This window comes from Apus apus, chromosome 4 (assembly GCF_020740795.1).
Source record: "Apus apus isolate bApuApu2 chromosome 4, bApuApu2.pri.cur, whole genome shotgun sequence".
NCBI classification, from domain to species: domain Eukaryota; kingdom Metazoa; phylum Chordata; class Aves; order Apodiformes; family Apodidae; genus Apus; species Apus apus.
The window spans coordinates 48,438,213-48,463,334 of NC_067285.1; the positions used below are offsets into that span (position 1 = coordinate 48,438,213).

The 25,122-nt window shown below is 39.3% G+C and overlaps 1 long non-coding RNA gene across 1 annotated transcript in view; it reads left to right on the top strand.

The window, feature by feature from the left end:
• The first annotated feature begins 22,827 nt into the window (after window positions 1-22,827).
• LOC127384364 (uncharacterized) overlaps window positions 22,828-25,122 on the top strand; it is a 31,790-nt gene continuing 29,495 nt past the window's right edge. The window contains exon 1 of the long non-coding RNA XR_007889411.1: window positions 22,828-22,911. This is a non-coding gene — a long non-coding RNA (uncharacterized LOC127384364). The remainder of the gene's footprint in view (window positions 22,912-25,122) is intronic.

Consider the following 25,122-nt stretch of genomic DNA (forward strand, 5'->3'; position numbering starts at 1 on the left):
ACCAAAATGATCTGTTACAATTCACTGTGAACTCAGTCTTTGGAAACAGATAATATCAGTTATGTTTCCAAAATCCAGGTATGTGCAGACAAGTAACTACCCCTGGAATATGCAAGAACTTTCCACCCCCTGAGTGGCATGAATGGACATTTATGCATTTTGAGGGGAACTGTTTGAAACCGGAATTGTAAAGCCAAAGAGAAGTGGGCGGTATCCTGCCAGCTGAAGGAAATGCTTCCTGCTGTTCCTTCTCACTGATAGTTTAATGTTATCTAACACATGGTAATTTTAATTTAACGAAAGTGGTGTGTGGGGGGAGAATTGCTATCTCAAGCGGTTTCTGAGCCAGATCCCTGGCTTGCATCCATTGCCTCTGCACTGCTGGTGCACGAGGGAATTCCTGGGTACCACGGAGCCGCGGGAGCCTGGCCCCTGCCGCACCCTCTTGTCCTGCCTTTCCCTGGGGGAACACGCCTGGGATGTCACTGAGGCTAGGCAGGAGGGATCCTTAAACCACTTGTGAACTCTGGCAAGCCCCAGCTGCAGAAACAGCCCCTGGGAGGATGTTGCAGCTGAAGGCAATTTTGAACAGTCTGAAGCAGCTCTGTACTGCCAAGTGGGGTCCTAGCAGGCCCTCACATGGGGTGGAAAGTCCAGAGACCCTTGCAGATTCTTGTTGCTTCCCTGGGATCTTGCTGTTGAAGGTGGTGACTGAGTATCGACACCCAAATACGCTATCACAGCTTCAAAACAGAGTGATAGGCTTTGCTGGGTGGGAATAGGGACTCCTGCCTATCATCTAAACATATCTGCATTTTGTAAGCAAAGCAATAACTTAATAATACACTGGAAGTAACAGGTATTGCCTGGGAGGCTGAAAGTGAGAAGTAGTGAGCTGTGTTCACCTGGGATCTGCGAGAGCCTTGAGGTCATTGACAAAGATGTCTTGACTTGAAACTCTAAACTTTCTCTGGGATATGCTCTGTGCTTGAATAGTCAAGTATAGAATGATTTATTGACATTCTATGCAGATAGAAGAATCAGTCTAAACGGAAACAAATGCACTATTGAAATAAAAATGAAATGCTAGGCTTTTTTCATTTCATGATGTAGCTTGCAACCTGCTGCATGTCCTTAGAGAGGGAGAGTTCATACCCACTACATACGCATAATGTTAGTCATCATAACATTTTTCACATGTACATTGTGGGCATCATTACTGTGCAATGAAAAGCTTTCACAGTCTCAAATTAATTAAAAGTCAGCAGCAATGCAGTACCATGCCCATATGAAATCAGAAATCACCACTAGAGATGTTAGCTGCATCAAATGAAGTCTGACAGGCGCACCACACTAAGCTGCTCGTGTCTTTCTTCCTTCTCATGTACTGATATTCCTAAATACATGCTAAAATATTAAAGTGTAATAACACAGTTGATACTTGACTGGAAAACTTTGTCCCACCTGCAATATACGTTCAGCTGCTTGGTTATATTGCCATTCAGGTACAATTTAAAATCAACCGAGAAAGTTATTCCAGAACCTGCACGAGAAGGTCACAAACTCCCTTTGAGAGCACTGATACTTCCTTTTGTTCACTCTTATGTATCTGATTACAAATTACTAAATCCTACTGCAATCTGAGAACTTTCAGATTCTAATCAGTACTTTGATGAATGTACAGCACAATAATGCAGATGAGTGATGTCACCCTTTATGCATACAGCAGCATGCATGGATGAAAATGTGGAGAAATCATTCAAAAGCACTGGGACCTTTGTGATGTAAGAGCTTCCTTTGTGACCAATCCTGACTATAAAGTGTTGCTTAACAACTAGACATCGTTAATATGTCTAATTAAACATATTTTTTAAATCACATAAATACAAAACGTTAAAAGGTGAGGAGTTGCCTTTATGTTGACAAAATAGAATGAAAATCTGGAATAAGAAAATGTGACAGAAATTGAATTGAATAAATAAGAAGGAAACATGAGTGAATTTCTGCAATGTCAGCAGATTAAGGACCTTTTCTTTATCGTGTAGGAATTGAGTAACTTCCTAGCACTTTTTCTACAGTAAAGGAGATTTTTTTATTAAATTAGGAGATAAACACCATACCCTTTTTTCATGTAATGAAATATAATATGAAAGGAAAACAATGTAGCCAGATCATAATAAATAAGCAAAAAATTCTTAAAAGGTAGGTTGATTCTGTAAAACATAAAGAAACTGAGTTATTGTAATAAAAGTCATAATAGAAGCATCACATGGTGTCTTTACTGCAAATGACATGATCCTGCTGTGTTCTTATAGCCATCTTAGCACTCTTACATTCAGTATTTTCATTGGGTATGAAAAATCCCTAGGATTATTCTTCAGCTAAAAACTGCATTGTGCATTGATGTGAGGCCAGTGCTGTGCATTTACAAAGGGGAAGGAATGCAGAGATCTGCCTCTTTGGTACCTGTTCAACACCAGCTGACAACCCAGAAGGGATAATGCCTGCCCATTCTTATATATACACTCTTCATATGTCTTTGCCTGTGCGGTTTTGCATTATAAAGTCAATATTCTGAATTACAGGGAAAAGTCTTTTCCTGTAGAAGTTGAGTATTTTAGTAGACCTTTTCCCTCTTGGGTAATTAATGATGCTTATTGGTCATAAATGTGATCAAGCACTTTGTGCTTATATCAAACTATCAAATTGGCAACTGAAATAGCTTAAAGCTACTAAACCACTTGCAAGTTTGTCAGCAGAACTGAACAGACATACTATAGTACTACCAGTGATCATAGTTACGAAGTCAGAAATTCAGCGGGTTGTTGTTTGTTTTGTTTGTTTGTTTTATTTGTTTATTTTTTAGTTCAAGAACTAGAAGCCAACATATTCCCTCTTGTGAATTGAATTGATATAACTTTATTTTCCTACCCTATTCTTTCTGACTGGTTGTATATATTTTTATCAGACAGCAGCTGTCTTTGCTTTTTTTCTCTGGGAAGCCCATTATACAAATCTAATGCTTTTTCCACACTGCTCCTTGCAGTGTGTCACTTTTCATTACCGTGGGTTGCTGTCTTTTCAACACTGAAGCATGCCATGTCACCACATGATTAACATTTAAAGCAGTAGTACACTGCTTTTAGCAGTGAAAGTCAGTATTACTTATGTACTTGGACCCCTTGTTGATTGTAATATGGGAAGTCACTATCCTCTAACTGGACAAATTTATTTCAAGTGAGGTTGAAATAAACATGTGTAGTAACACAGTATCAATTCATTTCATTCCCCTTCCTTCCTCTCTTCCTTCATGTTTAATACATTTGATACACTTCAAAAGATCCTGGGCATAAGACAATCTGTAAGAAGTCTTCAGCTATTTCTAAGGAGATGAGGGTGTCTGAAATGTTGGAAGGGGTCACCTTGAATGTGTATAAGAATGAAAAAGACAGATATGTGAGCCCAGATTATCTTTCGTTATACTCTTTATACTGTAAAGAATGGCATTGCTGTTGCTTGAAAGGAAGGGGTTTTATAATCAAGAGCAGAAGAAAAAGATTTAGAATTGTTAATATACTGCTTGAGTGCTTAGCCATTTGTATTTACAGCAATTGCTTCTGGGGAAAAAAAAAAGTCCTTTTCCTGCTAACATGTAGGAAAAATAAAGGCTGATTTAATTAAGTCTGGGAACCAGTTTGATTAGAAATTGAATCAAATCTGCTAGGATTCTAGGAACCTGGTTCATTTATGGCATTCCTTCCATACTCTAATGGGCTCTAATGCTTGATACTGAATGATAAGAAATGCTAGTTTCTGAAAACAGCTGTTGTGGGTTTGGTAGTTTGGAATCACATTTTGAGAGCTGAAAATAAACCATAAATAAATGGAAATGCAGGCAAGTCAGATTGTTCCTGAAGATATGTTTTGTACTGATGGTCATAATTTCAAAAAAGTTTACAAAAAAGCAACAAAATTATATCTTTCAGTTTTGGAAAGAAAAGCAAGACCACCTTTATTCCAGTGAGTGATACTGTGTAAAATGTCTGTAAGGTGTACACTATGTGACTTTTACTAGGCACTTGGAGGCACTACATATCATCAGCATGTTAGTATTTTCTGCTCACTGGTGTTTTGCTGGGATGGTGCAAGTATTGGTTCCGAATCAGAATGTGATTAAAAGAAAAATATTTCTGTCCTACACTGTTGTTAACATAACTTAAGCCTTCAAATACATGAGAAATCATGACCCCACTTTCCAACTTTTCCATCACTTGTTAAAGCCTGTAAGGTTTGTTCAGCTATTAGTGTCTTAAAGGACTTGGATCCCTTGACCTCTAGCATCAGTCCCACTGCAAACTTGAAAGTTAGTTTCTTGAGACACTTAGTGGGCCCCAGCTTGTGAGAGCAACAAAATCGTTTGGTGACTAGATGTAGCAGTGTGCTTATTTCCCAGCCTTCTTGCTCCTGTTCTTTGTGCTCACTATGGTTAAAAAAGGTCAAAACTCCTTGAGTCATCCCTGACATAACCCACAGCTCAGAGACTTGTGTGTTGCAATCCCAGAACAGGGGCTGTGAGGATAAGGGTAAAGGTTTCTCTACCTATTGCACTATTATTGCTCCAAGGCCTTGTGATACCCTATACAGAGGCAGAAAATCTGTTCAGGGAATTTATGTCTTATTAGCTACCTGAGATAATGGATTTCTGATGGGTTTGCCCATTTTGCGAGTCATGGATAAAACCAAAAACTGACATGTGGAATCACTGCATTAAATGGTAGTAACAGTGTACAAACACTGAAACAAAGAATATTTATAGTGCATTAATGAAACCCAGGCTAGGAAAGGAGTTTCTCTTTCACCAATCTTTGAAATTAGCTCTGTGGTTTTGTGTATTTTTAAATAGAAAACAAAAATTTTCCATACATTGGTGATTGTAGAGATAGTCTTTTTAAATGTAATTTGTGTAATGACATATACATGTCTCACATAGCTCTGTTTTCCAGGTAGCTCTTTGAAAATGACAAACCAACAATGATTATAGTTTTGTACAATGTATAATTATATATTGTTTACAGAATAGAGAGTGACTAGTGAAAGTAGAAGTTATGCCATAACATGAAGCACTAGAGAAGAATAATTTTTTGTATGGCCACTTCTTTCATCATTTGGAAATTGTGGGAAAATATTTCTAAAAATACAGCCTTGATAGGCATGCTATTTCAAGCTGAATTTCATGAAGCAGACAGCACGACAACTAATTAATATTGACTTCATTTTAAAAATCATAAAATGCTTTTTTTTTTTTTAGCTATTACCTAACTCATAGTAGGGTCTTGCTTAATGCAATTGCTATTGGATTAATTTTATGAATTTTGACGTATTATAGAATATATGTCGGAACTAAACAATGTAAATTCAGCTTGTATTTTGAAAACCAGGTTTTCACCAACTTTAGTGTTTGGTGGAATGATATCTGATAATTTCTCCAGCAATTGCAAAATGCAGTTATTCAGGGAAAAATGTGTGAAGAATGGTATGCATAAGGTGTACAGTAGCACCTTGGGTACAAAATATTTGTCCAAATAGAAATAAAAACCCCATGTGGTATGACCTGGAAGTGTAATGCACAGAAACTACATCTGTAGTTCTGAAAAAAACTTTTTATGACCTGGCATCATTAGAGCAAATTCATCTTATTATGTTGAGATGATGTACTGAAGACAGATATATCTGCTGCCTTAGCAACACCGAACTTGTACAAAACGGAGATAATCTGAAGCATTTCAATTATAAATGATTACAAATCATTGAACTTAAAAATGAAAAAAATAGTTAATTATATTCAAGAGTAAATGCAATAAAAAGTTGATGAGTTAGCAGGCTCAGATGAAGGTTATATGACATTTACCAAATATTTTTGTAACCCAAATCTGTAGACCAGATGAGAAGGATAGGGGGAAGACAGTGACGCAGAACTGATGTTTCAGTATATTCTTCCCATTTGCTGTGGTTTCTGTTTGATTTGGCTGTGGGTTTGATTAGATCTGCTGGATGGCTCTGAGCTCACTTGGACAATGTGCTCAGTGCATTCTGGCTTGCACTTGATGATACTATGATTGTTGGTTAAAACATGTAGAATACCTTACCTACCTAAAAGACCCCAAAATAATTTTTAAAGGGTTGGACACAATTTCCGTCTCAGGCTTTGGAAAAATAAAGGATTCGTTTATCACTGGAGACTGAGAAGGAAGAAAGTAAGCTGGGAAAGGGAAGGACAAGGAAGCAGTGAAAAGACAGGGAAGAGAAAGCAAGAGAAAGTGTCAGGTGTAGAGGTATGGAAGAATGAGATGGGTATATATGGAGCAAAAAAATGCATTCAGATGTATTCGTTTTCTTTGCTTTAAATGCCCTGTAAGCAGAGCAGTCAACAGACAGACAATTACACCAGCAGGCACTTTAGATTACATTAGGGTGCAAGGCAAGCTTTGCTCTCCATGGTTTATTATATCACCTGAGCCCCCTGAAAGGATAAATGATATAATTTGTGATGTGACTCATACAGGAAAGCAGATAATCAGTGGTGTGCCATAATACAAGTGAGAAAAAGACAAAATATCAGTCAAGGAGTGCTTACAGTAGATATTGTATTCCTTTTATCTTCTGATATTGTTTATCTTATTAGTATTATTATTTACTAACGTTATCGTATCACTCAGTGGCAGAAATTCAAGGCTTGGAGCCAGGATTCTAGACAAAACAGCCTAATGCTTATGGCAGTTTCTTCCTTTGTTGATTATTAAATTGTTTCTGTGAATGAAAATAATGATAACAAGAAGGAGAAATGTACCCCACGCTGTGACCAATTTCCTGCCACACTGTGAGTGATGCACACAACTGCCTTCTGCAGCTGTAGCGATGCTCGTGGACAGAGGGAGCCTGGATGCAGGCCTGAAGAGTGTGGCTGGAGTGACCCCCTGAATTGCGCTGTTAAGACTGAGAAGACAGATGCCTAATTTAGTTCCTCAGACTGCACAGCTTCTTGCACACTGAAAAACAAAAATATGAGAACATAGGTCTGACAGGGCTGGTTGGCATTCAGACTGAGGTTTCAGTATTGATTTGCTGTGGGGATATCAGTTTTACTGCAAAGTTAAAAACTTCCTGGCTTGCCATCTGTATCTCCATTTTGCTGCCTTTTCTCTTCCTGTGTTTTTATTTATTAAATTATGCTGAAGGACATCAGAGCAAAACCCTGATGAAAATGAAGTGACCTGTTTTTTCCAATAAGTGAAGAATAATTGAAAAAAGACTATCATCTGCAGTTTTATGCAGTCCTGAGCTATGCCGTGTGTCATATTTTTCTAAATCCCTTTCATTAATGCTTTTGTAGGCAGACTTGAGAATTCCAAGTATTAGCTGCTGTTACACCAGTAAAAATGTTTCTTGAAAAGGGCAGATATAAGGAACAATTCTACTGGGGTTACATTTCTTAATATTTTTTACATTAGCTCATGCTTCTGTCGAGTTCCTAGACTCTTATTGGAAGACCTTGCTGGCTTTTGGACTGTGGTGCAGCATGTCCCTTACGTTCATTTGTAGCTTGTATTAGAAGCCGAGGGCTTTTGAGCTTTTCAGCTGTAATTCAACAACATTAGTCTTAGGCAGGAAAGTGAAAATCTATTTATTGAAAGTAAGATATTTGTTTTGGCCAGAATGCAATTTTTGGCACTAGTACTGATGACTTTTAGTTCAAATTTTGGTAGTAGGCTAGTAAGCCTGTGATTACAAATGCAGACAAATTTAATAAAAAATCAGTCTGATCTTATTCCTCTTGATGTAAATCCAGAGCATTTTGCTGAAATCAGTTGCTGTCTGACTAAACTTTCTGTTTGTAGGGTCTGTCAGCGTACACAGTATTTGCTGCTATTAGCCCAGAGTACAGGAATATTTAGATTTTCTTATTGTCATAGAAAGTAAAAAAGAATAACTAACCCACTTTACAATTAACTATGAGTGTAATGACAACCTAGCAATCCTAAGCGAGTGGCATAAACTCATGTTACTGATGTGACAATTATCTGGTTTAGCAATAACAATTAACTGTAACAGTAACAATTATCATGCAAAAATTATCTCCTGAGGAAAGTGAGTATTACTGTCCCTTTTACGCAGACAAACTGAATCCAAGAGGTTAAGCTCTGCCTGTCTAGCACTTCCACGTAAGATGGAAATGAAACGTGTGTAAACAAGTGATGAATTTTGCCATGTGCATAGTTACTTGTGACTTTTAGAGCAAATTTTGCTGTACTTATACTTTGAAGCTTGTGGAGATAATCAAACCAAGATTGAGTACTTCCATTCCCTACAATATGAAACTCCTCTGTTCTGCTACACAAGAGATTAGTTTAGTAAAGAACTTTTGCTTCATTGAACTAAAATAAATAAATACATTCTGCTTGTATGTAATGGGTTGTCTTTGCTTTCTAGGTGGTCACCATCTTCATGCTTCCGTTTCATATGGGCCAGCTGTTAGCAAGAGCCATAGAGTTCCTGTAAAAGTTGTTCTTATAGCTGGACTTTGACAGCTCAGAGAAGACCGTAATGGTAACTTTGGGATCCCTAAGTCTTCATGTTTTCCAGGAGACTGTGTAGGCAGTAAATGCTGGTAAGTAAATTTCCTAACAGTGGCCACTTGCTAGAGAGGTGTGACTACCTGGGGATGCTGGGCCATGCAGAGAGCTCTTGTCACTCTGCAGAATTGGCACTCTTGTCCAGAGACTTAACACAAATTTTACTCACTCCAGAGTTTCATCTCTGTTTTGAGTGTTCCAGACCTTGGACTAGAATTTCCAATTTTTGTTCCCTAAATCGAGACATCGGAAATGGGCACTACATATGCAATAGAATAAACTCACTGGAGAGACACTGATCATGCTGCATTTATAATGTCAAGCACTCTAATGCAGATACTTCAAGCTCAGCAGTAGGTATCTAGATTTAGGAGTGAAGCTTAAGAGTTCTGGTTTACACTTTTAGATCTGGCCTGTATTTTCAGATGTCAGAAATGATTTAAGCAGCTATTAGACCTGCAACAAATTGCAGTGGAAAGATCAACAGAGCATGGAGAAGCTCTGTTTACAAGGTACCAGGGACCACTTGCATAGCAAACCTGTCAATGATTTATAAAGTGTACAGACAGAGTACCATGGAAAGTCTCACACAAAACAATTGGTTACTCATTACCACATTGTTTCAGTGATCTTCTCATCTTACTCGATGTGCTGGACAGCAGGAAGGCCTGCCCATATCTTTAGCACCTGATGATCCTTGGACAACTTTGTTGCCCTCTCTGTAAATTAATGTCAGCTTTCTTACAGAAGTATAGGACTGCCTGTTGAAGTACAATGCTTGTTTTATTTGAATGTTCTCTGGGAAACAGTTTAGAGAGCATCCATATCAAACAATTTCTGTGCCACAGTATTTGTACCTCAAAGACTTAGGTCAAGGGCTTTGGATCAAAGCCTAGCTGAGATTGCATACATCATGGGGCCCAGGGAGAGAGCATTACATTTCTTGCTTAAAATTGGCTGTTAAATGCAAATGCATCATCCTTTGTGTTATATAAAAATCCAAGCTGACTGTTATGTGTTTTCTTGAGGTTGCAAACTGCTGAACAGATTCCCCTCCATTTCAAGGTCTTTCAGTTAGGCTCTTGATGAATTCATTAAACTATATATTCACTATTGGTGATGAAATGTACATAACCTTTCCAGAAGGAAAATGGTCTGCTGCCTTGTAAATTCAAGATGTGCTAGAATGAAATACCTGGATCCAACAGTGCTGAAACTTGAGTGGGGCAAGTGTTTGTAATGGTAGCTTTGGGAAGGAGGCTACTAACAGTGAAATGGATGAACCACATGAAGTGCTATGATGGTCTAAAAATACAGGCTGTGCTGGATCAGGGGAAGAAGTAGATTCCAGAATCAAGGTCCCTGAGGGAGTAAACCCTGCCAGGTTTTTTTTGCTATACATTGAGCTCCTGTCTGAGCATGACCTCAGATAAAAAACAATGCAGTGTACTACACTAACAAAGAGGCCTAACAAGCAGGAAAGTTTTCGATTATATCCTGAGAGGTCATTTCTTATGATCTTTGTCCTTTAGGAGGTCAGAGAACAGGTATTCATGGAACACTCTTCCTACTTACTCGCTCTGTTTAATACTGAGTCCATTGTTTTCCAAGTTGTTTGCAGTTCCTTGTGACTATGAAAACTGGCTCCAGCATTGAAAGCGCTGTAGTAGTCTAAGTAAGTATTAAGGAGTTGATGAGTTCCATGTATCCATGTTATCCAGAAACATAGAAAAATGCGTGGTCTTTCTTACTGTTTTTAGGCCAACTACTATCAGGTGACAGTAAAGTACTTAATCAGATCTATATCCAATAATGTCAGGTGAGAAACAGCAGATGTACTCCTATGCATGAAGATCAGGTATAGTCTTTGCCATATTTTACCAGGGATTTAATGGATATGCCAGTACAGCTTTGGCTTTCTATGGGTTACGCTTCATGTGTACCCTAAAAGCAAGACATCAGTCAGCTCCTAACTTAACTGGAAGCTTCAAAAAAGCCCAGATCCTTCACTTGTATTATCAAGATTTCGATACTTCCATGTTGTGTGAGGTTTTTGTTTGTTTTGGTCCTGCCCCTGATTCCAAATGAATCTTTGCATGCTTTGGTTCTAAACACAAGTGCACTGCAGACATCAATCCAAAGCACCATTTTCTGAACATTTTCTCAGCTGCAACTTGCTCCTGGTATCATTCTCAAATTTGCTGGCACAGGAAATTGGCCACAACTGGTGTGCTCTGCAGCACTTGCTGTAGTGGTTGGATGCCAGTGAAGAATGTTTTATAGAAATAGCAGTTTTACAGCATCTCAGTGTTTTTTCATAATGATTGGATGCAATCCAGTCACAAACATGTTAGGATACAAATGTAATCACTGTTCGTGGAAAAATAAACATCCCAGCTAAGACCTAAGTAAATCCTCTTAAGTACTGACTGGGATCAAGGTATGAGCCAGATCAAGTACGGAGAAACAAATATTGTTCTCGTATGAAAGCTTTAGTTGTTTTACATTTGAATACCAATTTGTGATACAACCGACTTAAATCTATTAATTGCTACCTTAATTCTTTAAAGTTGGGACTCTCCCTCCCCACTCTCTCCCAGTAATTGATTTTCAATCCTGTGGAACCAATTATGCTCTTGATGAAGCTCTCAGGAGCCCTGCAAAGCTACTGTAGACAAAGGGGCTATAGTTGGTCCCTTACCAGACACAATGTACTTTTTTTTACAGTTTAATGCAGACTCAAAGTAAGAGCCAGATTTTTTAATTTTAGTATGACAAGTCATGTGCACCCACAAATCATGCTGTTGTCATCAGGGTCTTAAAAAAAACATATTTCTTGGAGAAAAAGTAGACTGCAGTTAAACAAAGTAGATTACAGAAGAGAAGAGAAATCCACTGAGTTGGAAGGGGAAATGGGTGTACTACTTCTTAGTACCTTTTAAAATCTCTCTTCTGTGCCTGAAATACTAAATAGTGGGCTGGAAAAATGTAGTCTTCCTACAAGAATATATTGCTTTCATCATCATAAATATCAGTGTCTTAAAAGGAAAGTTTGTCAGGACGTGAATTTTACTGTTGTTGTGGTACAGGCAAATTCTTTGCGCTATTGATTTTCCTTAATAAAATGCAGAGGCTAAAATGCTAAATCTTTTGAAGTTGCTCCTAAACATGTAATATTTAGGTTGAGAAGCAATAGTGAGGAAATGGACATGATAAGAACTCATTCAGTAACAGCCCTAAATTGATTATTTCCTTCCTTATGTAAACTTATCAGTCAGCCCTTTGGGCTCGCTTCCGAATACCAGCTCAGCACAAGAGTCTTATCACAAGGAAATGGAATGTAAAAGCCCTGACAATTTTGATAAGGCATGTACTTTGGTTATGAACCTATCTCTCCCCTCCTCCCTTTTAAATAATTTATCTGCACTAGAAGGGGAGATGCCCTCCCTCTAACTTTTGTATAAATATAAGTTGATTTGTTATATTCAGAATAAACCCTGCTGGTTTCTCAGAATATTCTTAGGTAAAGAAACTAGAAGACATATTGGCAATTATAAGTAGCTTTGGAATGGAGAGGCATAGAGCTCTGAATATGTTATCTCTGAGTTTTTAGGGACACTCATATGTGTTTTAGACACAGTTTAAAATTCTTCATAGAGCTGATACCATGGGAAACTTAAGATTCTCTGTCTTTATTTGCCTTCAATACCCTTTTACCCTATCCATGATTCTGTGGGTCTAGCATCTCCATGTGAGGGCAGAACCCAGCCTGAATCCAACAGCTCAGGGACAAAAGCCAAACAAGCAAACTAAATAAAGCCTTCCACATAAACAGCAAACCACATGCATAAATGTATGTAAGTCAAAAGAAACCTGACAATCAAGCTCTACCCACTACCCACCACAACCTAAAACTTCACAGTTCTAGCAGTCAGAAAACCAGCAAAACAGCCCAAAATACAAATTTAACTTGATTCACTTGTCCCAGTGAAGTAGTAATTTGAAAGTGTTCGTAACAAGTTCTGTGGTTCATTGCATACCAGGACAGCAAAGCCTGATAAAAGTGCTCAAATGACAGTACTGTTTTTGTTTGAGATGTGATGACATGCTCCTTAAGCAAATGTTATAGGCTGCAAATCCATGACCCAGTAAAATACACTCCAGACCATCAAAGTAGTTGTACAGCTTGATGAAATCCACTCATCTCTAGCAAGAATGACCTAAAACTCTTTAGAGGAAAAAAAATATGGTGGAATTCAGAAAGAATGTTTTTTAAGCAAACAGTGACATACCAAAGTTGAGTGTAACTTTTCCAGTGAAACCTAAAACTAAGCCAAACTTACCTGATTTATTTTTTCTGCAGAAACTAAAATCTTCAATAGTTTTATGCAAATTAGGGAAAAGTTGTGACTGAAGGTAGACTGACAAATTATTTTGATTGGCTACTTAGCAAAATCTCCTTTCAGGAATACTCATCATCAAGATAATGTCGTAAATCAAGAGGGGGCTTAGTCCTGACAGTGTTGAAGTTTTTGGCAAAGTTGCCATTGAATTTAGTAGGATTAGGACTTCCCCAAAATTTTCTTGAGGCTTTGCATGAGGTAGCCCCTCAATGTCTTCACAAGACATCCTAAATCCTTACTGTTGAAGAAAAGGTCTGTTGAGATGGCAAGTTTATTTTCATGAAGCAGTGTGACAGAAACAAAACTGGGAGACCGGCATAAAGCAAATCCAGAATGTAGCTACATGCACATGAGCACCAAGAGGCTTTCTGATGGAAGACTAGGGGTCAGAGCAGATTAATCTATGTTGCCTTTGCTCTTTGTGAGCAATATGAACTTTCATAACCCTATGCTCTCTATGCCTTACTGATACCACCATACCTGCAACAAACTGTATGTACCAATAAGAAAATATTCTTACTATTTTGGAAAAAAACACCCACAATTAAAAAGGATGAGGAAAAACTATAAATTTGCAAAGTGAATGCTAGGTAACTGAATAAAAGAGGGTACACCCAATGACACTGCATTGCCTGTCATTTATTTTTTGGGCCTATAGCAACAAAGTCCTCAGGGAAAGGAATTACAGTAGGAGATATTATCTTATTTTAGTGCTGTACTTCCTATCTTAAATTAATAATGCATAGGATTTTCATTATAATTGATATAATCATTCATGAGTCTATTTTGTTACACAAGCGAAGCACTTTGCTGCTCTGTGAAGCTTGGCTTGTTTTATGGAGTTTAAATTAAGGCCTTCAAGACATTAGTAAGGTGGACAAGTACTATTGCTGAAATTTTCAATCCAACAACCAGACTGGTATTCAAAGCAGAGAGCAGCTGGAAGGGCTGGGACTTTGCACCCATTTCTGCTTAAGCTGATGTTTGTGTTTAACTCCACAGAGAAAAAATATTAGTGATACTCTACAGCAACTGGCTGTAGCATGCATGGGTTTTGCTCTAGGACACAGAGCTCAAGCACTGGAGAATTGCAGAGCGAATAATCAGGTCTGTAACACAGCACATCTGCTGTTCATAATAGGCTTTCTTGCTAGTGATAAAATGAGGGTGGCATTATACCAATCAGTCATTGATTGCTGAAGGTGGAGAACAAGGTAAACTTAGTGACATCTTTCAGAGATAGTATCTGAAAGGGCCTAAAGGAAAGCTGGGGAAAGACATTTTACAAGGGCATGGAGTGATAGGACAAGAGGTGGTGGTTTCAAACTGGCAGAGGATAGATTTAGGTTAGATGTTATGAAGAAATTCTTCACTATGAGGGTGGTGAGACTCTGGCACAGGTTTCCTGGGGAAGTTGTGGCTGCCCCATCCCTGGAAGTGTTCAAGGCCAGGTTGGGTGGAGCTCGGAGCAACCTGGTCTAGTGGGAGGTGTCCCTGCCCATGCAGGGGGTTTGGAACTAGATAAACTTTCAGGTCCCTTCCAACCCAAACCTTTCTGTGATTCTATGATAGTTCCCAGCCAAGCTCAGTTGTCCATCTGTCATATACCTGACTGCACATCTGCAGGTTGGATTCTGCCACCTTTTCTGAATGTAGTACTATATGATGAGAAGAGGCACATTGTAAAATGTTTATGGTCTGCTTAAAGGTGGCAGAATTGTGTATTTATTTAGGTAAAACAGACTCAAGTAGTTGGAGACCCAGGGAGTTTATGCAGTGCTCTAGCTAACTGAGCATGGTATCAAGTAGCTACATACTGCACAGCTGAGGAGGGACATGGATGGGATGACTGTGCGTTCTCTGAGTGGGTGTCTGCCAGCATTTCATGGGGATCTGGAGACAACTGTGTGGCCAGAGACTTTCTAACAAAAAGACCTGCAGAGGTCCCAAATAAAGACACAGCACACAGCTCTCCAAAAACTTTTGAAAACAGACCAAAATGAAGGATGAAAAAGATTTTTCTGTCTTGTACATTTAATCATGAGGTTTTGGAAACACGCCAAGATCACCTACTACCAGGGCCAGCCTTCAGGCTTCTGTACTACTTTGAAAGAGTTTGGGATGAATTCAGGTCTCAGGTATTTTAAAAGATAAATCAATACATTGAAATTGCAGGAACTGTTTTAAGGAGTTCAGCTTGTCTGTTTGGGTTAAGTACAAGGGCATAAAGTCAGGCTGATTTATTAACTAACAGTAAATGTTGCCTTCTTTGTTAAACAGGTGCACATTATATGAAAACAATACAGAATGCATGTGGAAGGATTCCATCAGGTAACTATACCTTTATAGCCAAAACTAATTGCAACATAGTTTTATTGTACCTGAATTCAGTTTTTGAAAGAGTATTTCCATTACTTCTCTTTCTCTTTTTTACAAGCTACACTTTTCTCACCAATTAAATTTCTGCTAATAGATTCTCAGTTTTCTGCAATGTTGCCAGTCCTTGATAGTTGCTGCATTGAATAGTATGCATGTCTTGAATAAAAATGTGTTTATTGTATACGGAAGTAGTTCTAGTGCTAGTTCTGAATTAGATAGGTGAAGCTGCATTGTACATTGTCACTTGCTTTTCCAACAAGCAAATAAGGCATCAGGTGAGCAACATGTGTTCAGTTTGCAGGCTATCACGGGATTCAAGGGAGTGGTGTAACTCAGTAGCCTCTCTGCCAGCTGGTATGATAAGCCACGAGGTGACGTATCTGTAGTACTCTGTGCCAGACTTAAGCACTGAGGAACAGTGCAAAGGTTGTGTAACATGGGGTGGGCATCATTAAGCTGCTCCAGGGAGAAAATTCCCAGGGAAGGGCTGTAGCCTCTGTTACCTGCATGCTTCACATGGCAACATCATGCTGTGGAAGCAAATTATTATCACCTCCTGGAGCCATCTTGGTGTTCTTTAGCACCCTATGATTGGAAGGATTATTGTCAGATCAGATGCAGGTTGTCCTTTGTGAGAGAGCCCTTCTGCTTGCTTGAGAACCAGCTGTTAGCAGTCCGCCTAGAGGTATTTAGCTCATAGCTTTGTTTCTGTGGACATGTAATATAGGTGAGACAACTGAAATCTGAATCACTGACATTATAAGTGGTGAAAATAACCTGGTGCAAACCAGATTTTTGTCTATCTCGGATGGCATCATGTTTTAAGCCAAGGATATGATCTACGGTGGCTTCACAACCAAGCTGGAGATAGGCATTACATTGACATCTGGCTCATTATGGTTGTTCAGCGTGGGTTTTTTCATGTCTCTGTGAGTGGCATAACAACATTGCACACCAACTTAGGAAGTTGTTCTATTTTAAATGTATGTTAAATTCCTAGCTCTCTAGAAGCTGTACCATGGAGCAGACACAGTTTCCTCTGTTAGAGAGCTAATCTTGTAAATCAGCATTACAACAAAGCCTGAAGACACTACCTCCCCTTCCATTTCCTTTTCTTTTGTGGTAGAGCAGTTATTCACAGGATGTTCTTAGTTTCTGGAAACAATTCTTTGTTTTGAAAAACGTTGTTTTACCCCTGCTGTCTAGTAGAGACCTGCTCCAAACTGTGTTCCACAGGCTGGGGACATGCACGGGCAGCAGAAATGCTTTTCTTACCAAACAGTCTTTGCAAGCATTGTATTTCCTTTCCTCCCCAAAGAGGAAAGATTTTGTGGAGCACAAGTAGACCTGTATGCATTTCCCTTGGGAAATTCTCCTCAGTGGCTTCAAAAACTGTTACTAAAAATTTGCATTTGAGGAAATGGCCTATACATCAAAACAGGCAAAGAAATTTCTCAGATACCTTCTGTCATGATCTCATGATCTGTGACACTTCAGTGCCAGTCATTTGTGCTACCATGGGAATACATTTCTAAAGTAGCATGCACTGTTCTGCATCTCATGGTTCCAAAATCTGGAGTCAGTTCTTTGAAGTGCATTTTGCTTAACTAAGTCTAGGGTTAGTTTTCTTTCTGTCAGGTTTGGGATTCTCTGCTACTGATGGAAATTACACCTTATCTCTCATAACCAAGAATCATAATAACTGTAACTACACTCTATATATTTATTTTTTGTGGCATGATTGACTCTTGACAGTTGCATACCTAAAGGTGACTTTGTCCTGATGCAATTGCATGGACATTCCCAGGGTCTGCATTGCCTTGCATAAGTTTCAAGAGGAAGACATGTTTATGTGGAAGACAAGGAATGTTAGAAATGCAAGTTACAAAGTTGGAAACAAGGCTCAGCAAACTTCAGATTTTTTTTTTTTTTAATTGTTTATTTACTTTTACTGGGATGGCAACATAAAAAATGTCTCAAAGAAACTGACAGAGGAAAGGCTGAGGGAGCTGGGTCTCTTTAGCTTGGAGAAGAGGAGACTGAGGGGTGACCTCATCAATGTTTACAAGTATGTTAAGGGTGTCAGGACGATGGAGCCAGGCTTTTCAGTGATGTCTAGTGATAGGACAAGGGGCAATGGGTGCAAACTGGAGCGTAGGAGGTTCCATGTGAATATCAGGAAGAACTTCTTTGCTGTGAGAGTGACAGAGCACTGGAACAGGCTGCCCTGAGAGAGGTTGTGGAGTCTCCTTCACTGGAGACATTCAAAACTCACCTGGACACGTTCCTGTGTGATGTACTCTGGGCGATCCTGCTCTGGCAGGGGGGTTGGACTAGATGATCTTTCAAGGTCCCTTCCAACCCCTAGGATTCTGTGATTCTGTGAGTGTAAGATATGATTCAGGCTCACAGAGAAATTTGTCTAGTGCAGAATCTTTTGCAGAAGATATATTTTCATTGGAGGCAGTAAAATTAACTGGACTAAGAGAAAAATATTATTTTTGAAAAAAAGTCAGTAAGCTCTGTGTCTCATCCTTCTGCACCTGTCCTGGTGCCATGTAGATGGTTTCTGCATCACGTCTGTTTTATAGAAATTGAACATGCTTTTTAATCGTCTGAGGGCTTGCTGAGAAATTTGTTTATTAGGCATACTGCAAATAAAAGAAGATCTCAGTGGTCAATTATTTCTTTGTCTAAAAGACGTCATTAAATTTGATGATAGAAGCTGTCAATGTATAAAAAGATACAACTGAATGGAAGGTGAGAACAAATGCTGACAAGTGTGGTATACAGCTGGTGCTCTTGACGAGACACAGGATTCAATTGAGCAAATGGCTCATAAAGCTTATTTAGCAGGAGGACAGTAAAATCCTTCCTTTAAGGTGATTTAGCTTTTTAGTAAGCATTTATATGGAGACAGGGGTCTACCCTGGTGGATGGGGGTGCTTGCTTTTACTAGGAACTGCAGACAGCACTGCAATATAACTTTAGTTTATTATGGCACTAAAACTATTAAACTGTTAGAGTCTTTTTTCTCCCACTCAAAGTGAGGTTTGTCTCTAACCAAAAGGGAATAGCCATTCTTCTCCTATGCTGACTATTTGATGGACAGTCATCTCTGTGTCTTAAAAGCATGAATTAACTTTGTGCTAAATGGCTGCCAGGCAAAATAATGCAGTTAATTATAGAAGTTGATCAGTAACTCACAGCTACAGTAGCTCCATCTAACTTTAATTAAAGTTTAGACAGTTACTCCATTCTCTATCTCACTGATTAGCATCATCCAGATGATAAAAATTAGTGATGGACAGCCACAGGGCTGTCCAGCTTCCTGAGGGACAAGACAAGAGCTGAGGTGGGAGCAGAGAGAAACCAGGTTAGGAGCCCTCCCACGAGGGTGGGGATCTGACTGATGTTCCAAGCAGCAGATAGCTATGGTGACTGCTGCAGGCATGCCCCAGAGGAAATTCCCTCTTGAATAGGTTGGGAATGTGGAATCCCCAGATCCCTTGGAGCCAAGTCTCCAATAAAGCAGCTGATGACATTGAACTGAAATGGGGGCTGTGTCAGCAAAAGGCCACCAGACTGCTCCTTGGAGGCATCAGGTCCTCTGTCTGATGCCCTGGCTTTCTTGTGTCCACCATTAGTGCATCACCACTGCTGATGGCAAAAGGCAGTTTCTGCCAGCTGTGCTCCTGCCTGTCCAGTCCCCCAAATGGTATGTGGCTCCTGTAAGGTGCCTGGAAGGCTCATGGTGCTGGGTTCACTCAGTTCTTCCAATTTGGATGCTCATTCTGGGGAAATGCACAGAAAATTTCATTCCAACTTGCAAATGTGTTTGCCAGAGTCATTCTGAGGTCACAGAGTCCTCTGAGTCACTAAGGTCACTTAGACATAACCTAAATGTCTTTAAGAATCTTTTGAAAATTACTGCCAGTATTTTATCTGACCAGGTCATTATCTGCTTACAGAAAAAGAGGATGTTTTGCAATACTCACACATTTTCTGTCAAACTGACTGAGGTGAAAGTCTTGCAACATGAATGTCCTAATTTGGACTGAAGGTTCATCTTATAATTATATGAGTTGGATTAGAAAAAAAATCTAAGAATACTGAAAAATCAACACTTTCAAAACCAGATTTACAATAGTGTTTGAATCTCATGTAAGTATTAGACCAATTCTTTATTGACTTTGTTCGACTGCTCCTTCAGATAGAGTATTTAGGTGAAAGAAGATCTATTTTCTCACCACACTCCTTGTGTTAAGAAGAGATGTGCACTCTGTTATTAGCAACCTCTGTTACATAAGCTCTCACATACCTATTTTGTTAAAAAAAAGCACAGCACAAAAAGATAAAGAAAAAATAAAGGCTGCCATCACAGGCCAACACCAGTCCTAAGTCGAGGTCAGGGGCTGGGGATCTGGTTCAGCATGACAGAAATCCTAGTGCTGTGCAGAGCCTAACTCACAGTAGTGCCCTGTTAGTTCTGCCAGCCCCAGATATGCTGCTGACCAGGGGTATAAACTATCTGGCACTGTAAACTGTGTCTGTGAGTCTGTCCTCAGCAGAGTAGCCACCTCAGTCCCAAGGAAGTCTCAGCTGTGAGCTGAACATTTTAGTTTAGTCCAGGAACATCAAGAACTTGCAAATTAGAACACACATCTGTCTCACACAGACACCAACAATGAGCTTTAAGCTGTCTTAGAGACTTTTTCTAGATCTGTTTTTTTGACCTTTTGCTCTATGACAAATTCCAGTATACTTCTATTAGCAGATTGTTTTCATTATCCACAAATCCCGCAAAACTGAATGTTTTCCACTATCTCACTCCGAGACAGAAAAAAATGTATTTACAAACAGTTTTCTGTATCCCATCTTAGGTGGGTCAGAAATAACTGTTTGTCACGCCTGTCATTCGTCAGGTTGCCCTGTCTACCCTAGCATGCTTGACTTTAAACCCAGACCTAACCTTAACTCCAGCATGATGGTTCTGTTCAGACCAGACCTTTATGATTTCAAGCCCTTGTGATCCTTCTGAAGACATTTATTAATCTGGGACTTTGAGTTGTTGAATGTCTTTTGTAGCTGTATAATTGACCATTACAGGAAATGGCTTAAAATTTTATTAAACCATTGGCTGTTTCACAGCTAACAAAACTAAAAACAAACTACAAGCAGCAAACTAGCAGGTATGTTAGGAAAACATGGCAGGCTTGCACAGAATGTAAGCTCTGCTTCTTAAGTGGATGAGACGGACAATTATTTTTTGAGAGCACCTGGCAAGAAATCTGTTGGCCATCAGGACAACTTAAGTGAAAGTGGTGTTTATCACAGTGCCATGTTAAGTGGATTTGAGTGCAACAGAAATAAACAAAACAGCCTCTGGAAAAGTTTCAGGACTTTCTAACTGGTGAGTGCTCTGGTGCTGCAGACAGCTCAGGTCATTATTAGGAGGCAAACAGTCAGCACAAGTGACAATATGCACTTTTTGTTTGTTGGTTTCTTTCTTTTATTTATGCTAGCTGGCACATCTTTTTGATCAATGATGCATTCAGGCTGTCAAGTACAGAATCCTCGAGAGTTTGCAAATAGGAAATCTGATGGATTCAATGTCTCATATGCAGCTAATTGGTAATGTGCAGTAACTTACCCGATAAAAATTATTCCCAGTTGTTTTACACAGTATTTCTGGGAATCATCCTTTGACACTTTATTTAGAGCATCTGTCAGCATATATGTTATTAACCTCATTGGACATCACTCAGCAGCCACCACTCCCCTCTTTGAAGAAAAAGGTAAAGAAACCTGCTCGATCACCTGTAGCATAGTTTCTTGAAAGATACCTCCTTTCTCTTGTCTGATTTTTTTTGGTCTTGCTGTCTTTCATGAAAGTGAAAACACATATAACATTGCAGGCTTCTTACCTTTGGTATTACTCTTGGACTATTTGCTGATTCTGATTAAATTGTTGAGGTAATTAAAAAAAAAAAATAAAAATCATTTACTAGACAGGGAATGTATGAAAAAAATATCTTAGAGTGGAAAGGACCTCCAGAGAATGAGTGCAATCTGCCTGCTCAAACCAAGTTCAGCTAGACCAGGCTGCTCAGAGCTATTTTAGTCGGGTTTTGAGCATCTTCAAGGATGGAGATTCCTTAGCCTCTCCAGAAGCTCTTTCAATGCTTGATCACCCTTGTGATTTAAAAAAGTTTTCCTTTTAGCTGCTCAGAACTTCTGGTGTTCCAACTTGTGTTCATAATTTTTCAGTCTATCTTTGTGCTAACCTCTGAGAAGAGTTTGGCTTGGTCTTTTTTATAGTCTCTGATCAGGGAGTTGCAGAGCACAATGAAGGACCCCCCTAAGTCTTCTTTTCATAAGGCTGAACAAAGCCATCTCTTTTTGTCTGGCAAATGCTCCAGCCCTCCGAGTCCCTGTGTGGCCTCTGCTGGACTCACTTCAATATATCAATATCTTTCTTGTACTAAGGAAGCCCCAAACTGGACATAGCAGTCCATGTAACGCCTTACAAGGATCCAAGAAATGGGAGCAGTCACTTTCCTTGCCTGCTGGCTGCAGTCTAATACAGCTCAGGGTGCTGTAGGTTTTCCTTGCCACGAGGGCACACTGCTTGCTCATATTGTTGTTGTCAGGACCTCCCACAGTATCCTGCCTGGTAAACCTAATAGTCTGAAATCCACTCTCTTGAAGTCCAGGGCTGTGATTCTACTGTGTGTCTTGCTCACTTCTCTCAGCTTTTCAGCTTCACAATCTCAGCTACAGTTGCCTTTGGCACTCACATTTTTGACCAATTCTTCCTTGTTTGTAATGGGTCCGGCAGAGCACATCCCCTAATCAGCTCTCTGATTACTAGATTTATCTACTTCTCCCTAAGCCTTTCCTCTTCACCTGTGTTCTCTGAATTTGTGGTCACTCTTGGAATGTTCACTCCTATCTGCATCATTGTGCTCACATGAATGAACAGCAAAGAGTAACAGTCCAAGGTCCTGACAAGTCTCACATCTCTGCAACATCCCAGACCAAACACCTATCAAGCAACAAGCCACCTGGGAAGCAAGACAGGTTGGCAGATTGGTTGATCCTTCATAAGAGAGTCTCCAATGGACATCTGCCTCTTCTTGACGCAGACTTAGGCTCAGCTGGCTCTGATGCATCCCTTGATGGGTCTCATTCCTCCCCAGTTGTTCTGGGGCACGATACGTGTTTTGCAATTCCAGCTCTGCAGAGATACAAGGAACCTTTCTTCTGTTGCCAGGAGTCACAAGTTTGAAGCACAACTTGTTCCAACAGCTGAGTTAATAACTAAGCTTTTAGCAGTTTTGATAGTAGAGCAAAGCTAGCATGGGAGAGGTGAAAGAGGAGGATCATGTTGTGGGCATCAGATCTTGCAAGAACTTTAATGTGTGTTATTAGGCCAGGAAGACAGAATGTGGAGAGCATGAGGATGAAGACACTTTGCAAATGTGGGGAACTACCAGGTACACTCATTGAGTCCAGAATGGCTACTGAAGGGAAGGGATGAGTAAATGATTCTCCTTTCAAGTGCTGAGGTAGATAAGAATTAGGATGAGTGTCATAAGATAAAATAATTTCCAAGCAATCACTTAAAGCTGGCCTTGCTTATTTCTGGATGAGAAGGAGAAAATTTCTCAAGTGGCTAGAAATTCCACCAAAACAAAATCTTATGAAAGGTGTTGAGAAAATATCACATATGAGGTTTCATTCTGATATGGCTTACTTTTCTATTTCCCACTGTCTGATAAATTAAATGAAAATAATTTTAAAGAGGAAAATTAAGGAGGAAACCCTTCTCCCTTGCCCTGTATTTGTAGGTAAATACTAACTTAATTTCAATCTGAAATGCAACAGAAAAGGATTTATTTCTGCACAGTGTGTTTCTGTTAATGGTCCATATTATCTGTTGATGAATATCTGAGCAATTGTACTTTAGACTCTTGTCTTGGAAGATACCTTCACTAGTGTGATAAATATTAAATACTCAGTCTTGAAAGGAGTGTTCTTTGTTATGCCTAAAGTCTTCACAGACAATGGACTGTTTACCCCTTTCTATTTCTTTATGTAAATCTTTTGATGACTGGACTTCATTCTGGTAAATCTGTCTGTAATATTGGTGGCCTTTTTCTTTTTTCTTAACAAAGCGTGGCTGGTAAGGGGATGGAGAATAGAGACATGGCTGAAAATGTGTGGTGAACTGAAAATATATCATACATACTTCATGTACTGCATAGGTAGTCATCACCACTATGAAATACTACCTTCTACTTTGTATATGACTTGAATGATGTATTGAATTTCTGACTTGCAACTGAGAAGGGAACTCAGTGGTTATCTGGTGTTGTGTGCTTATAAATTTAAGCAGAAAACTTTGGAAGATTTTGTCAGGGCAAGGTCCTTAGTTTTATGTTTAACTGTAGATAAGGGAACTCGTGGCTTGCAGTTTACTCTGTACTAGAAACGTTTTTGAAACCAGCTCCCAAGTCACTTTGAAGCTCAGGCAATTCCAAAGCCTCCTAGTTTGTTGTGAACAGACTACATTATTGCAGCAGACCGATGGGAAAAATCACCCCTGTTTCATCTGAAACTACTCATAACATTTCTTGTAGTCTCTTCTCAGATAATGAGTCCATGAAAAATGTATGTTGCATTCAAAAACCCCAAGCTTACAAGGCATCTAACTAGAAGCAAGTTACAAAACCAAATTCATCTTAAGGGGAAATGAGAAACCAAAAATCCAAGCCCAGGTCACAATGTTGCTTTTCTGTGTCGCACCCTCATTATGAAGGTAGCTTTTACTTAACCTCTTAGTTCTCACATCACTCATGTTAATGGCCAAGTTTCTGATACCGGTGACATTTATCAACTGATCATCTGTGACTTCATGAGTCACTGTCTCCAGGCTTGACATAAACCATTCAGACTCTGTGCTAGGGTCACCTGGACTTTGTCACTATTTAACAATTGAGAAGGAGCAGTATTTTCTTTAAAGCGCAGGCCAGACCCTCCAGTGATGTAAATGAGCACAAGAGAAGAAAAGTCAATAGAGCACTGATGTTTCTTAAGGCTCCAACTCCGTTGAGCAAATGGTGAAGCTCTGTGTTTCCTCTGGACTCTCTTTTCTTTGCTTATTTGTACCTTTGCTCTCTTCAGTTAAGCCAAACATACCTGGATTTGAAAAGCAGCTGTCAGATTATTGCATCCAAATCCTACATTGTACTGGCTATATGATAGATGAAAAATTTTGGGCTGTTCATCTTTAACTCTGCCTCCAATGTAAATCTAGAAGTAAAGACAAGATTATTTGCTTTTGTGCTTTTAAAGAGAAGGCCTTCTGAATGCAGAGAAGGGTTATCTGTGGGGGTTTTTTACAGGGTATAGAAAGGTAATGTAGGAATAGCACATAGGAAGGGTTTAATTTACTCTGCTTTTTAATATAGCATTGCATTTTGGCCATGCAGGTGTTAGAACTCTGGGTAGAAGATTTGGTTTCTTAAGGGGCAGAGTATTCAAATTAGACCCATGGCTAATTCTTTAAAATGGTGTGGAAAGTGGGAGAGATGAAAATACACTGCCTCTTTAAAGGAAGTTCACTCCTCAGTTCTTGTCCAGTTTACAGTCGGTATCAAACCTGGGACCTGCAAAATGCCACTGCCCTCTTCACACAGACTGCA